Source organism: Mytilus californianus, unplaced genomic scaffold (genome assembly GCF_021869535.1).
Source record: "Mytilus californianus isolate M0D057914Y unplaced genomic scaffold, xbMytCali1.0.p SCAF_9, whole genome shotgun sequence".
NCBI classification, from domain to species: domain Eukaryota; kingdom Metazoa; phylum Mollusca; class Bivalvia; order Mytilida; family Mytilidae; genus Mytilus; species Mytilus californianus.
Genome location: NW_026262745.1, coordinates 95,702,513 through 95,716,746, shown reverse-complemented (window position 1 = coordinate 95,716,746; position 14,234 = coordinate 95,702,513). Strand labels below are relative to the sequence as shown.

Below are 14,234 nucleotides of genomic sequence, written 5' to 3'. Positions count from 1 at the left end.
TACCAATGACTTAACATAACCATAAAAGCTGATCTAGGACAGATACAACAGTAAAAAGACTTAATATATGTCTTATTGGGTTAATCTTTATTAAAGTGCAAGTAATGTCAAAAAATCTTCAAATTAATAATATACGCTGATTTTGTTTCATCGGTAAATAAACCGTTGAACCTTCTGTTGTGTACATAGCTTATCTCCCATTAAAATGACGTCATTGGTGATTGTAAGCAAAATTACAAAACCAGGTTCAATCCACCATTTTCTACATTTGAAAATGCCTGTACCAAGTCAGGAATATGACAGTTGTTGTCCATTCGTTTGATGTGTTTTATCATTTGATTTTGCCATTTGGTTAGGGACTTTCCGTTTTGAATTTTCCTCAAAATTTAGTATTTTTGTGACTTTACTTTTTACAACGGTCAGGTTAAAAGTCTATTGCGTGACTAATAAACAATCATGATACTTTTTTCTTAGTATTTTGTATTATTCCATTGCATCCCCTTTTAAGCACACATGGTCCATGTGAGCTTAAAATCATCACTCAGTATCTGTTGTCGTCTTTCATCTAGCCGTTTGTCGTCCGTTCATCCGGGTTAAATACAGTTTTTGTCTTAACTAAAAAGAGTGAGATCAAATCTGAGAAGGTTATAGTCGAGGTCTATCTCCTGGCAAATTTTCAGAAAAGGCTAATTTTGAACTTATCAGTTATTATCATGAAAAAGTAATATCACAAAAATACCGAACTCAGAGGAAAAATTCAAAACGTAAAGTCCCTAATCAAATGGCAAATCAAAAGCTCAAACACATCAAACGAACGGAAAACAACTGTCATATTCAGGCCTTGGTACTTGCATTTTCCTATGTAGAAAATGGCGGATAAATCCTGGATTTGAATTCCATTATATTGACAACGATGTGTGAACAAAACAAACAGACATAACAGGTATAAATGACAAACATTGGGGTACAGAAGTCAACATTATGTTATAATCTACAATAGCTAGAGAGAGATTTTACAAATTGACCAGAACAATAAGATCCAGAAATATTGGTTGATTGATTGTTGGGTTATTTCGAGGCGGCAAGTTTTTATTGGTTGAGAAAACCACCGACCTTCGATAGGAAAACTGACAATCCTAGTTATTAAAGATTTGAGTCAAGTGCACCCGCACGGGCGGGGTTCAAACTCATAACCTGAGTGTTGATTGGCTAGTGATAACAGTAGTAGACCACTTGGACACCGAGGCCCCAGATTCAGAAATAAGTCAAAATGGACGAATTGTCAGTTTATCGATATCGGAGATAATACTCTTGGAAGACTTATTTTATCAATTTTCTTCTCTATAAATTATACAGATAAATTATATTTGATGACTCCGTAAGGAGTTATAGTCTTAAACAGCAATGTTATACTTTCCAAAAGTTGTTCTATCTCCTGTTTTTTTCTAGGTCAGTCAACATTAATCAACAGATAAAGTCCAACATGGCTAAAAATAGATCATAAGAGTAAAATACATATATTGTCTAAACCATGAGGGATAGAGGAAATAGGAAAATGTTCAGAATGTCAGGATCTACCTTTAAACTATTTACTTCAAACAGCAGATGACTCCTTTAGAAGTTATAGCCCTTCACGACAATTTTTGCTAACTTTCGTATTTTGCTCTATTATTTCGAAAACTGAAATTGGTGTATTTAACCATTGGTGACTTTTTAGAGTGAAATTGCCATTTAATTAGTTTTCTTCAAAGTTTGCCATTTATCTGGAAAACTATGATGATACGTTGAAAATGTACACATGAAAAGTTATCAGAAATATTAGATCTATAATAATGAAATGTTGAACATTTTATTCGATTCATTAGAATCTTCATGTTTAATTAGATGGCGTTTAATTTTTGAACATGTAATATATTTGTAAGCATTTTTTATAAAGTCTCATGGATCTTTTTGGAATTCTTGTTGATATTCGCGTAATTTATTAATTAGATTAGAGAATTTGAGTCAATACGATTGTAATTGATTTGGCAGCCCACGAAGTCTGAAAACTAAAATTAAAAGTAAACTTTTAAATAAAAACAATAACTTGAACATATTGAAAAAATATTTAAAAGTTTTAAAAGCTGTTTAAAGACACAGTGAGACGCTTTCATATGACTAATGTGTTTTTTTTATAATAAGATGACATCAATATTGAATATGTTCAAGTAACAAAGACATTGACGTATTTCAAATACTTATTTAAAAAGCATTATATGTACACACCACTAAATGTTAACCTAGGTAAATGCCTGTGTATTCGTTCTGGTTTTTCCCTGAACCAAATTATAGATTAACTTCACAAGAATGAAAGATGTCAGGTGAATGGTTCGGAATTTAAAACTTCAAAAATTACAGCAGAATTAGTTCACATAAATAACTGAAAGATAATCAAAATGTAAATGTTGGTCTCTGAAGACATTCTTTTAAATATAAGAGCAATTCAAATAAATAGGAATATTATCATGATGCCTCTAGTAATAAAATCTGTAGGACTATTTTCGGTAATTAGAGGTATCAAGATATAAAGCAGACCTTCCAGATTCAGTTATATCTGTATTATCAACTACCTTGGGATATATGAGATGCAAGCACTGAATGGATGTTAAGTAGATTTTTATTTGGCCCTGATAAACTACCAAAAATATTTAAGGCAAACAAATAATTACCTACTAGATTCAGTTGCATTTTCCTTCTCTACTTACCAGAATATATGGTTGGAATAATTTCAGGAAAATCGGTAACAATTAGTACAAAACCATTTTCATAAATGATTGGTTGTTACAAAGAATTGCTAATAACAGTTAATTCAGAGATTAAACAAAATGAAAACAATGTAATTTGGTATTTTTAACTACGCGATGATAGGTCAGAGGTTATTAACATAACTTGGCCAAACAAATTTTTGTTTTCCAATATTCTTGGTTTTGCATATGCTTAGGATTTTGTAGTCTGTTTGAAAGTCAAATAGGAAAAATACCAAAGTCCGAGAAAAATGCTAAATGGAAAGTCCCTAAGCAAATAGCAAACGAAAAGCTCAAACACATCAAACGAATGGATAACAACTGTCATATTTCTGACTTGGTGAGTTGGTAAAGGTATTTTAATATTTAGAAAATTGTGGATTCATCCTGGTCCATTGCTAGCTAAACCTCTCACTTGCATGATAGTTGCTAAAATTTCCACTATATTGACAACGAGGAGTGAACAACACAAACAGTTATAATAGGTAAAATGTCGAAAATAGGGGAACAGCAGTCAACATTGGGTTAAAATCTTAATCACTGTAAAACAAACAAATATGTCAACAAAGAAATACAAAAAGGCATATAGAAGGAACAACAAATTCAATTTCTGGTTTTACTTGAATAGGCTTAAAGATGAGCAGACACAATAAACGACATTAAACACACATCTGCACTCTTTGTTTAGTAAAACTAATGATAAAATTAATAAATTACCGTTCCCTTATCTTTGTACTTCAGGACCTTACTTTTCTTTATTAATATATACCAGCTTTACGCACTTAAAAAAATTATTATATTGAACATACTGATTTGGAATCACATACATATAGAAACGACATGGTTACAGCACGTCAAGTAAATGGCTTTTCTCATTGAAGTGTTTTTTTTTCAAAATTGCGTTATATAAATTTTTAATGGTAATGTTGCAGACAAACAAATTTATTATAATACTGTCACAAAATATTACAATTTTAATTATTTAAGTTATAATGCAGATTAGAATGCTAATCTACGAGTAATCATAGTAATTAGTATATAGCGTGATGTCCTGTAATACACAAAAGCATTGCGTATACTTTATTCTACCGTATTGATAGTTGGTTATACATCTACCAGGAATCCCATTAATGTTTATAATACCATTGACTCATGTTAGACGTATTAAAAGTGGTTTTTAAAAAGAAATTATTTTATTTTCAAATTAAACATGTATTGATAACTGAACTTTTGATATATAAATCTATACAAACCAAAATGAAAGTACATTCTAAGAACTCTACTTCTTTAAGAAATGAGTAATAACGATGTTGGTTTCGTAAAAGCTGGATTGTTCAGCGCATGATAGAAAATGTCAAGTAGGGTTTTGAATATTTTTGAAAAATTGAAGAGATGAAAAATAATCTTTGTAAAATATCAACACAAGTTTAAACTTTAAGTATTAAGAATATATCTTAACTAATTGACAATATATGCCAAACAAAAATATGTGTACAACTCAATATCATACAAACTTAATTAGTTTCATACGATTATTGGTAATTTTCCATTATAATACTTGTCGAAGATGTCCATTTGTTTTTTGTTTATTGTTTTGTCATAAATCAATAAAGGAGAACTTATAATTGTTTTATATTTTGAAATATCAGGCCTGTCAATGCTGGTTATAAGATAAATGCTTTACTCTTTATGAAGGCGTACATTGAACGTTAAAAGTGCTTGAATTCAACGCCACTCTATTGACAATCATTCACATCTCATTATTTTGATGCTGTATTTTTTTATATTCTAGACCGTTTTTGTAGTATAAAAAGGCTACTGAAATATTAAAATAAATGTTCTATTCGAATGTATGTAAGGTACAAAGTAGAATAATAGTAATACCGAACTCAAGTGGAAATTCAAAAAAGATAATACTTTATAGAATGGCAATATCAATGATAATTTCAAACAGTAAGCTAAGAGTTGACCTCTAGTTTTTGAAAAGAAATTTTGACCTCATACACCATAAAGAAGTAACCATTAATAGAAAAAAAAAACAATATGCAGTCTCATCAACCTTGAGGTGAGATAACTACTATTTATGTTATATTAAATACCAAAGTCAATACGTCATTATCAATACGTTAAAGATGTATTGATTGATGGATGACTTCTAAATGTCATATTCTTTTCATTTGCACAAGTTTGATTGGTTTTAACTCTGATGCATGTCTTGCAATCGTTTTATTACAAGTATGCACGACTTATTAAAGATATTCTCCTCTGTTAGTTGGTCTCTTTTAAAATTTCCTATCAATTTATCCTTTTTTCTTGAAAATAATGAATACATTGTTTCTTTAATAACCAAATAGGGCAATCAAAACCTGTTTCTAAAATTAATGACGGAATTTAATAGTTTGTATATATTGGCTATCTGTGATATTGAGATATACATTTTAACAAAAAATCTACCTAAAATTTCATTACATACTTATTTTGATACTGATGAATTGATAATTTCAGATGAGACAGAACTTCAGCGTGTGACAACAGTAACCAATACAAAAATTCCAATTGCTGAAGAAATATTATACACGGTATATATTTTACTGAACCCGATATTTCAATTTTGACAAAACACGCCCCTTTAGGTGCTATTGGTCATGATACTTGAAACTAATACATGATAAAACTAGGTATAATGTTAAATAACAAAAAAAAGAGATTCTTCCCTCTGAAACTTTCCAACCTATTCTAACCAAACGAGAGAAAAAAGTAAAATAACAAAAATACCGAACTTCGAGGAAAATTAAAAAACGAAAGTATCTAATCAAATAGCTAATCAAAAGCCAAAACACATCAAACGAAAGCATAACAACAGTCATATTCATGTCTTGCTACGGGCATTTTCTTAAGTAAAGATTAAACCTTGTTTTATAGCTAGCTAAACCTCTAACTTATATGACAGTCCATTATATTGACAACAATATGTGATCAAAACAAACTGACATAAAAGGTAAAAATGTCAAAACGGGGTACAGCAGTCTACATTGTGTTATAATCTTAATCACTATAAGAGTAAACAAATAATTCAACAAAGAAAAACAACGGGCATATAGACAAAGTACACAAGCAAAAACGAAAGACAAAAATACAAAAATTTACCATATCACAATAACATAATGACAGGATGTAAAAATTCTTAACCAATTCAATATCACATGTAGAATGGTGGTATTCAGGGTTGAAAGTCAAAAGTTTTAGAAAGAGATCGAGATTTAGAATGATCCAGAAGATCGTTAGAGATTTTTAGAATCTTCGTATGTTTAATACCACGACGCGAGTAAACAGTTTCACATTATATCCGAAGACCCTTTTTCACTGCGAACAGAGTTATGTCAGACTAATCGATTATTGCTTCGTCGAACATGCAGATGATTTGCAATGTTTGTACGAAATTTTGTGAGGCTTACGTATCCAATACAAACCAGGTAAGTACTCCGATTCGATGTTCAATGTAATGTTGATGGAAGCCATGAAGGACATTTTGTAACATCAACTGGCTAAAAAGTATCTTAAAGTCCACTCTAAACCATTTGCTACATTCAAGAGTCTTATCTTACTGTTCGGTGTGAGCCAAGGCTCCGTGTTGAAGACCGTACTGTGACCTATAATGGTTTACTTTTATAAATTTTGACTTGGATGGAGAGTTGTCTCATTGGCACTCATACCACATCTTCTTATATCTATTTAGAACAATGTTGTTGGGGGCTATATATGCGGGACAACACTATATTTGTCATGGAGGTAGAGAAAGTTCTTTGCTACTTTCCAATTTTCAACTTCCCATTTCACAGCAGTAACATACACTTTGCTCCATCGTATGGTGTTTACTTATCTCTGCTAAACACTTCGCTGGTGCATGCTCACATTTTAAGGACTTCGTGAACAGGAGTTTGCGCCCACAACTAATGCAGCAGAGTTTTAAGGAAGAAAGAATAAACCAACACTGACTATGTGGTATGGGCTTTGATCATTGTTGAAGTCGTACGGTGAACTATAGTTGTTCATTTCTGTGTCATTTGGTTTCTTGTGAATGGTTCTCATTGGCAATAACACCACCTCTTCTTTTTTCATACTTAAATATTAAACAGTCACCATCACAAATTGGTTGGCAAATATAATATGTCGGTGTCTCAAATCACTCGAGACATATTTTCGTGGTAAATTTTTGTTTTTATCTCTTATTTAACCGGTTGTGTCTTATTCCCGATTGTGACATTTCTATTGAGAGGGAATTCGCATGAATGATGATTAATAAATAACGGAAGAAGCTTTGAATTCCATGTCAACGCAATCGTTCTCGCACCTTTTGTGACTTCCTTGTTACCATCACATTGTCTATTCTGAATCGATATACGAGATCTGATCATCGAGTAGCTTATTGTAGTCTTAATTTATGGATAATTTCAGGTTACACATGAGTTTTTTGGAAAGAAAAAGAAGAAAAGACCACTTCCTGAAAAACCAAACAATTCAAATGTAAGATAACAAAATGAATAAAATATCAGGTAACACATTGCAGCGATATCAAGTTTTGAACATACATAAAAGGAAAAGATAGATTGGTAGCCACATAGTTAGATTTAGATTTATATGACCATACTGTGTTATAAAATATCGTACATATTGTAGTATTGTAGTCCGAATTGATCATCATGAATTGAACGTTTAAAAAATAGTTGATGATGTTCGCTATTTTCGTTTCTGACTCTTTGTGAAATTTTCGGAATCCTCTAGATTTATCCATGTAAGGTAAATAAAACATTATGCCCGCTAACCCCTGATTTTCTTTTCTTAATTTCATGACAAATAGTCTACAGAATCATTTTTGAAAATCTTAAAAAGATCCTTGTTTCTTTTTCATATTTTTTAAAAAATAAATGCTTATGCTAAATATATAAAAAAAATCTAAAGAGAATCAATTTCCGTTATAATTTATTTTGCTTTTCAAGTTCCTTCATTGATATACTATTATTTTAGAACAGTCATTTAAAAAAAATACAACTTGGTAAGGCGAACATCCTTAATCACCAAATGCACGATACAAAATGATAACAATGACTTAATGTTGTAATGAATATTTCTGTACGTTGATCAGCTAAATATTTCAAGTGGCCTTCATAACAATAATATGTTTTTTTAGAATAAAAAAGATTTTCAATTGTTTTCATTGTTTGAAAAGATGCTTATTGGCAATCGAGCATTATGATGCGTTTTAACATGTAAATAAGCATTTACATCTACACGAAACTTTTAATGACAATTAAATAATTCAAGTTTATTGATAATTTCAGGTCGCACGAGATATCAATTTGGAGAATATATACAGATCTATAAAACCAAGTTCTTTGAGTGTAAGGCAGTTATCAGTTAAATTCTATCAAACTAATTAAGGAGAAAACAATATTTTATACCTACATTGTAAAAACAATCAATTTATATCTTGAAATCCGACAAAAAAGTTTAACTTTATGTCAATTTATGTTTTATAAACATGATAAAAGGACAATAAGCCAAAGAACTTATACACATTCATAAAATCGTCGTTTACACTAAATTATTTATCATGAGTTGACCGTTCAAGAATGATTAACCACAATTCTGAAATGACAATTATGAAAACTAGATAGAAGAAGAATAGTCTTTATTATAATATACACTATCAGAGCTCTTGGGATTCTATTCGTATCTCGGGTTAATACGGATGTGATATTGAAAATTCCATATAATATTCTCTATATATAATATAACATCATTTGTGTACAAAATAACTTAAATAAACATAAACTAAATGAATAGAAAATGCCTTTTAAAACAAAACACAATAAAATCATTTGATGAAATGAATTGATATAATTGTTGAAAAAAGTATTACCAAAAATACCGAACTCCAAAAATAAATTAAAAAAGGAAGTCAATGAAACGAAAATCCTACATTAAACTTTATCAATGAACGGAAAGAATAAAAACTTTATATCTTGTTTAACATTCAACTTGTGTGACAGTTGCTATAGTTTTATTTCATTGAAATGATTTGGTAAGCAATGGAAGCAGGAAGAAAGGGTATATATTTTTAGATTTGAATCTCAACAAAAATATTATCGACAATTCAATTATAATTCCAATTCAGGTGTATTGATAATTTCAGGCCAAACAACAATTAGATAAAGAGCAGAGTAGAAATCATCATGAAAAAAGAAATTATTTGACTGTAAGATAATACAATTATTTAAATATTATCAAATACATTAAATGATAACCGAATTTGACAACTGTATACGATTAGATAAATAAAAGAAAATATTTTATTATTTGTCATTTCCATATCTGACAAAAAAGTAAATTTTGGTTTGATATATTTTGTATAATCGTTTGACACACTCATGACTGCCATTGACTTGATCGAGACTACCTTGTAACTACAACCCCGTTTCCTTTTCACGAATGTGACCTACCGAATTAGACTATATACCGAGTTTGTAATAACGTGAGCAAACCAAGGGTGCCACATGCTTACCCTTCCGGACAACCTGAGATCAACCCCATTTTTAGGTCGGGTTCATGTTGTTAAGTCTTTAGTTTACTATGTTGTGTCTTGCGTACTATTATTTTTCTGTTTGTCTTTTTCTTTTTTTTAGCCATGGCGTTGTCAGTTTATCTTCAATCTATGAGTTTGACTGTCCCTCTGGTATCTTTCGCCCCTCTTTTGATACTTGCTATACCACCATGTGATCTAGACACACAACTATTTAAAAGAAAGAAATAGTAATATGTAATATTTGAAGTGATTAAACAAAGGGTCTGACACACCAGCCACAACCAATGCATGTTTTGCAAGCCAATTGAGTTTACATTTTTTTTTACACAAACGTGCAAATCAAATACGTCAGGTTTTAACAAGGAAGTGAATAAAAAAATTGGGAAAATATGTAGCTTTGTACAGATACTGCATGATAACAGTTTCATTCATTCATTGGTTTGTTGCATCAGGTTAATAAAAATTAAAATCTTATAAAATATTTCAATATCCCGTAAAAATCTGCTATATTCTATTTGATTTCGAAAATTATATATCATTTCGAATAAATTGTATAGCATTTCGAAGAAATCATATAGGATTTCGAATGCCCTATTTAGCATGTCAAATAAGTTTTCATGTAGGGATATTTTATAGCTGACCATACTGTCTCGAATTGAGTCGACTTAAATTGGCAATCTGACATTTAGTCCAGGTGCATTGATTCTTTCAGAGAAATGACATGCATACCACGAATGATATAACTGGCAACCTAAGAACAATGGAGGAGAATGTAAGACAACATTAGCAATTAAATATAATACACATCGATCTAATCGATAACTGATTTGAAACCAAAATAAGACCTAAGAAAAAGAATCTACAAAAAGATAAATCTTAGCTCAAAATGTATCTTCTGTTATTGTTGATACATTCACCGGAAACTAGTGAATAATGTATGGTAGCGAAGGTGACACGAGTAGTTTATAAATATATCATGATATTTAGCTTGTTTCGGGGAATAATCATGAAGTATTCTAAAGACGAAAATATGTAAAAGCAAGAAACAGTAATATCTGAAAGCGTAAATAAAGGCAATAATCGGCACTAAACACATTTATTTAAAAACCAGTTGTTGGCATGACACGGGTTATGTTCTTCTCATATATGTTATGATGGTATGATACTAAACCCCTAACGGGAAGGATTGTGCCTGATATTCATATGATGAAGACATAATCTTTCAATCAGTTTAATTGAAGTCTGGAGCTGGCATGTCAGTTAACTGCTAGTAGTCTGTTGTTATTTATGTATTATTGTCATTTTGTTTATTTTCTTTGGTTACATCTTCTGACATCAGACTCGGACTTCTCTTGAACTGAATTTTAATGTGCGTATTGTTATGCGTTTACTTTTCTACATTGGCTAGAGGTATAGGGGGAGGGTTGAGATCTCATAAACATGTTTGACCCCGCCGCATTTTTGCGCCTGTCCCAAGTCAGGAGCCTCTAGCCTTTGTTAGTCTTGTTTATTTTTAATTTTAGTTTCTTGTGTACAATTTGGAGTTTAGTATGGCGTTCATTATCACTGAACTAGTATATATATTTGTTTAAGGGCCAGCTGAAGGACGCCTCCGGGTGCGGGAATTTCTCGCTGCATTGAAGACCTGTTGGTGACCTTCTGCTGTTGTCTGTTCTATGGTCGGGTTGTTGTCTCTTTGACACATTCCCCATTTCCATTCTCAATTTTAATAGTAGTATACCGCTGTTAAATAGGCATAAATCGATTTAACTGAAACAGATCCGGGTCACAAACAAAAACGGAGGGAAAGACATTAACTGTAAGAGGAAGATAACGGAATAAAAGAAATACTGAACTGATACAAAAACAAACGCCAACATACATATACGACAATTTTAAATCTTACATGAAATTATGATATAATATATAAAATGTTTCCTTTGATCTCTTACCCTTTTTGCCATGGTTTTATGAGTTAATATCGGACTTCTGAGCTTGAATGTCCCTTTGGTATTTATCGCCTCTCTTTAAGACAATTGAATTTAGCTAACAGATCAAATTCTTTACTATGACAAAAACTGATCGTTGCATAATTCAATAAAGTGATATGAAACGAGTTTCTTGAAATTTTAATGTTATCAAAATTATTGAACCAATGCATGCACGTTTTGTTTTGTATTTATTACACATCTATAATGTGTTTTTGACAAATGATATTTCATTCATTTGTTGTTGATCGCAAGCTAATTAACTTAAGAGTTGTTTGCAGAAGTGTGTTCCAATTCATTAAATTAAATATTTCTAAACAGTTGTTAAATGATATGTTTGAGTAGGTCCGGTAAGGGCCGATTTTGGCCTTAAACTTCAGATTTTGGACTCATTTTAAACATTTAAGTGTCTACTTTAGTAGATTCAATTAGTTTATGTGAAAGATTTAAACTGATTTAATCTTGAAAGAGCTCAAATTCAAGCTTAAATATTAAAAATCTATCAAATATGCGTTAATATGTCACTTTTCAGATGGTATTTGTCAAAAATGAAAGTGGCCGCATCCGTGTTCATCCTCAACCTTTAAATATGTTATGTATTATCATCAAATACAACTTACATGTAAATATTAAGAATGAACACAAATGCGGCCACATCAATTTAAGGCGGAAACCGTCTAAAAATTAACTTAAATGGTAAAATTGTGAAGATTTCAGTAATTTAGCATGACTTTATGATGCTAGTACCCGATACATGTGCATTGTATTGTGATAAACAGCCCATATTTATGTAACAGAAGTATTCTACTTTCCAATAAATAGCTAAAAGCTTACATTTTAACAATTTTGTAAAACTGCTATATTTTGGGACCAAAAGCGGGTCTTAATGAACCTAATCCTTCGCTCTATAATAATCTGTTATATCTATTTACCTTCAAGGGCAAATGGGTTTATATTCTTTCTTCAGGTTTCCCCTGCACTTGCGCTGTGCTGTGGATAACGAGAAGTATCGAAGTTAAGGTCAATGCATACGGGAAAATATCGGGGAATTAGTTTCTGTGAAGTCAATAATTCAAAATCGGATTATCTATGAAGAATTTGCTAATATAAAGGATTTTGTTTTTAAGTTCAAGCTCACTTCTTTTAGAGAAAAACTTAGCCGTTCAAGTTAAATAAAACATATTCAACGTTTTTTTTTTGTAAAATTGAGTTTTCAAATTACTTAAACTTGACAAAACACTCAAATTTACTTATCTTTTACTGTATTATTTGATTCATTTACAATATTCTATACAGTATAAAGTAATTCTAATATGACGTGCTTCTTTTGCTTTGTAAACAAACCCATGCTCGAAATTCAATAAAATTTGTTTGCACATGCGTATATTGACTACTGCAGAAATTGAATTTTATCAAATATGCATGCACATAATATATTTCATTCACATCAAACACTTTCAAACTCTTAAATGATGCAAATGCCGTTAAAAAATACATATACAATGACTACAATGTGTTGCAATTCGCAGTTGACATATTTGACCTAGATACGGCAACGTTAATGTAGGCTGTTAAAAAACAACCTCCCTCTGAAAAAAAAACACATTGCATGTCGTATGGTTGTAATCAAACAAAAAAGGGAGGTTCATAGAAGATCCTACACAAACGCTCTACACTTATACGGAAATAGAAATTACCGTAATTGTCCTAATCAGAATCGAAATAATTGATGCAAGCTATACTTTATTGTAGTTTTAACACTATCGCTCGGGCAAAAATAGTCACAAATATAATGCCTACCCATGTTAAAACTACAACAAAGTATAGCTCGCATCAATTATTTCTTAAATTAAGTCCAAGAAAATAAATCACGTTTGTTTTCATAGTTTAATAGATCAACAAAGGAAACCGCTTTTTTTCAAAGATGACCAAATTTTGATATAGTCACTTTAACATACAAATATTCAGCCGATTTGTTCTTTTGATTTTGCCATTTATTAGGGACTTGCCGTTTTGAATTTTCCTCGGAGTTCAGTATTTTTGTGATTTTACTTTTCTTTTATATGAGCAAAACCACATATTCACGATTAAATACTAATTACAATTCAAGTATATTGATACTTGCAGGTGAAGCAGGAGCCAAAGAAAAATGATGCACATGACAACCAAAGAATAAAAAACGAGGATGTAAGACAACAAAATCATTTAAATAGATTCAATTGGTAAACGATTTTGACATCTTAAAAAGAAATAAGAGAAGGAAAAAAGGAAGATATCGAAACAAAAAACTATTTACTAATATAATAGATACTGTGCCACTAGTACAACATGTAAAATATGAATTTTGAATGCTATAATTATAAGGTTTTTTTTGCACATAAATATTTCAGCGAACGAAACGTTAATATTTGAAAGCATAAAAGCATAAAATAATAGTAACACATTTTCATTCTTTTTTCGTGAACTGGTTAAAACTAAATTTATGTAACTCTAAATGTGTGGAATCTTTCGATTTTATCATCTGGGTGAATAATTTCCAGTGAATTGAAACAAAACCAACTTCAGAACCGGCTATGGTCAGGAATAACAAACAATCAGCATTACATTGTTAAAGATGAGATTGCACGTATATAATTTTAGAAAAGAAAAGAAAAAAAAATGTATGATGATATGCTTCCTTTAGCAATCAGTAGACAATTGGGGTTTCCGTCACCAAACGAATATATTTGAAACGATCAAAGGCTTTATCGTTTTTCACTTTAACGAAATGAATAAAGATTCGGAAATATATTTGAATTTTTACTTAATTGCAGATTAGAGTATACAAGCAGCGCGAACAATTAGTTATCTAACAGGAAAGCGGAGAATAAATGCTATACC

At 30.8% G+C, this 14,234-nt stretch overlaps 1 long non-coding RNA gene across 1 annotated transcript; it reads left to right on the top strand.

Annotated features, from left to right (window-relative positions):
- Positions 1-8,128: 8,128 nt before the first annotated feature.
- LOC127714187 (uncharacterized) lies at positions 8,129-13,676 on the top strand. Its single transcript, XR_007987603.1, has 4 exons — positions 8,129-8,182; positions 8,977-9,039; positions 10,079-10,138; positions 13,482-13,676. It is a non-coding gene; the product is annotated as an uncharacterized LOC127714187 (long non-coding RNA).
- The last annotated feature ends 558 nt before the right edge of the window (positions 13,677-14,234 follow it).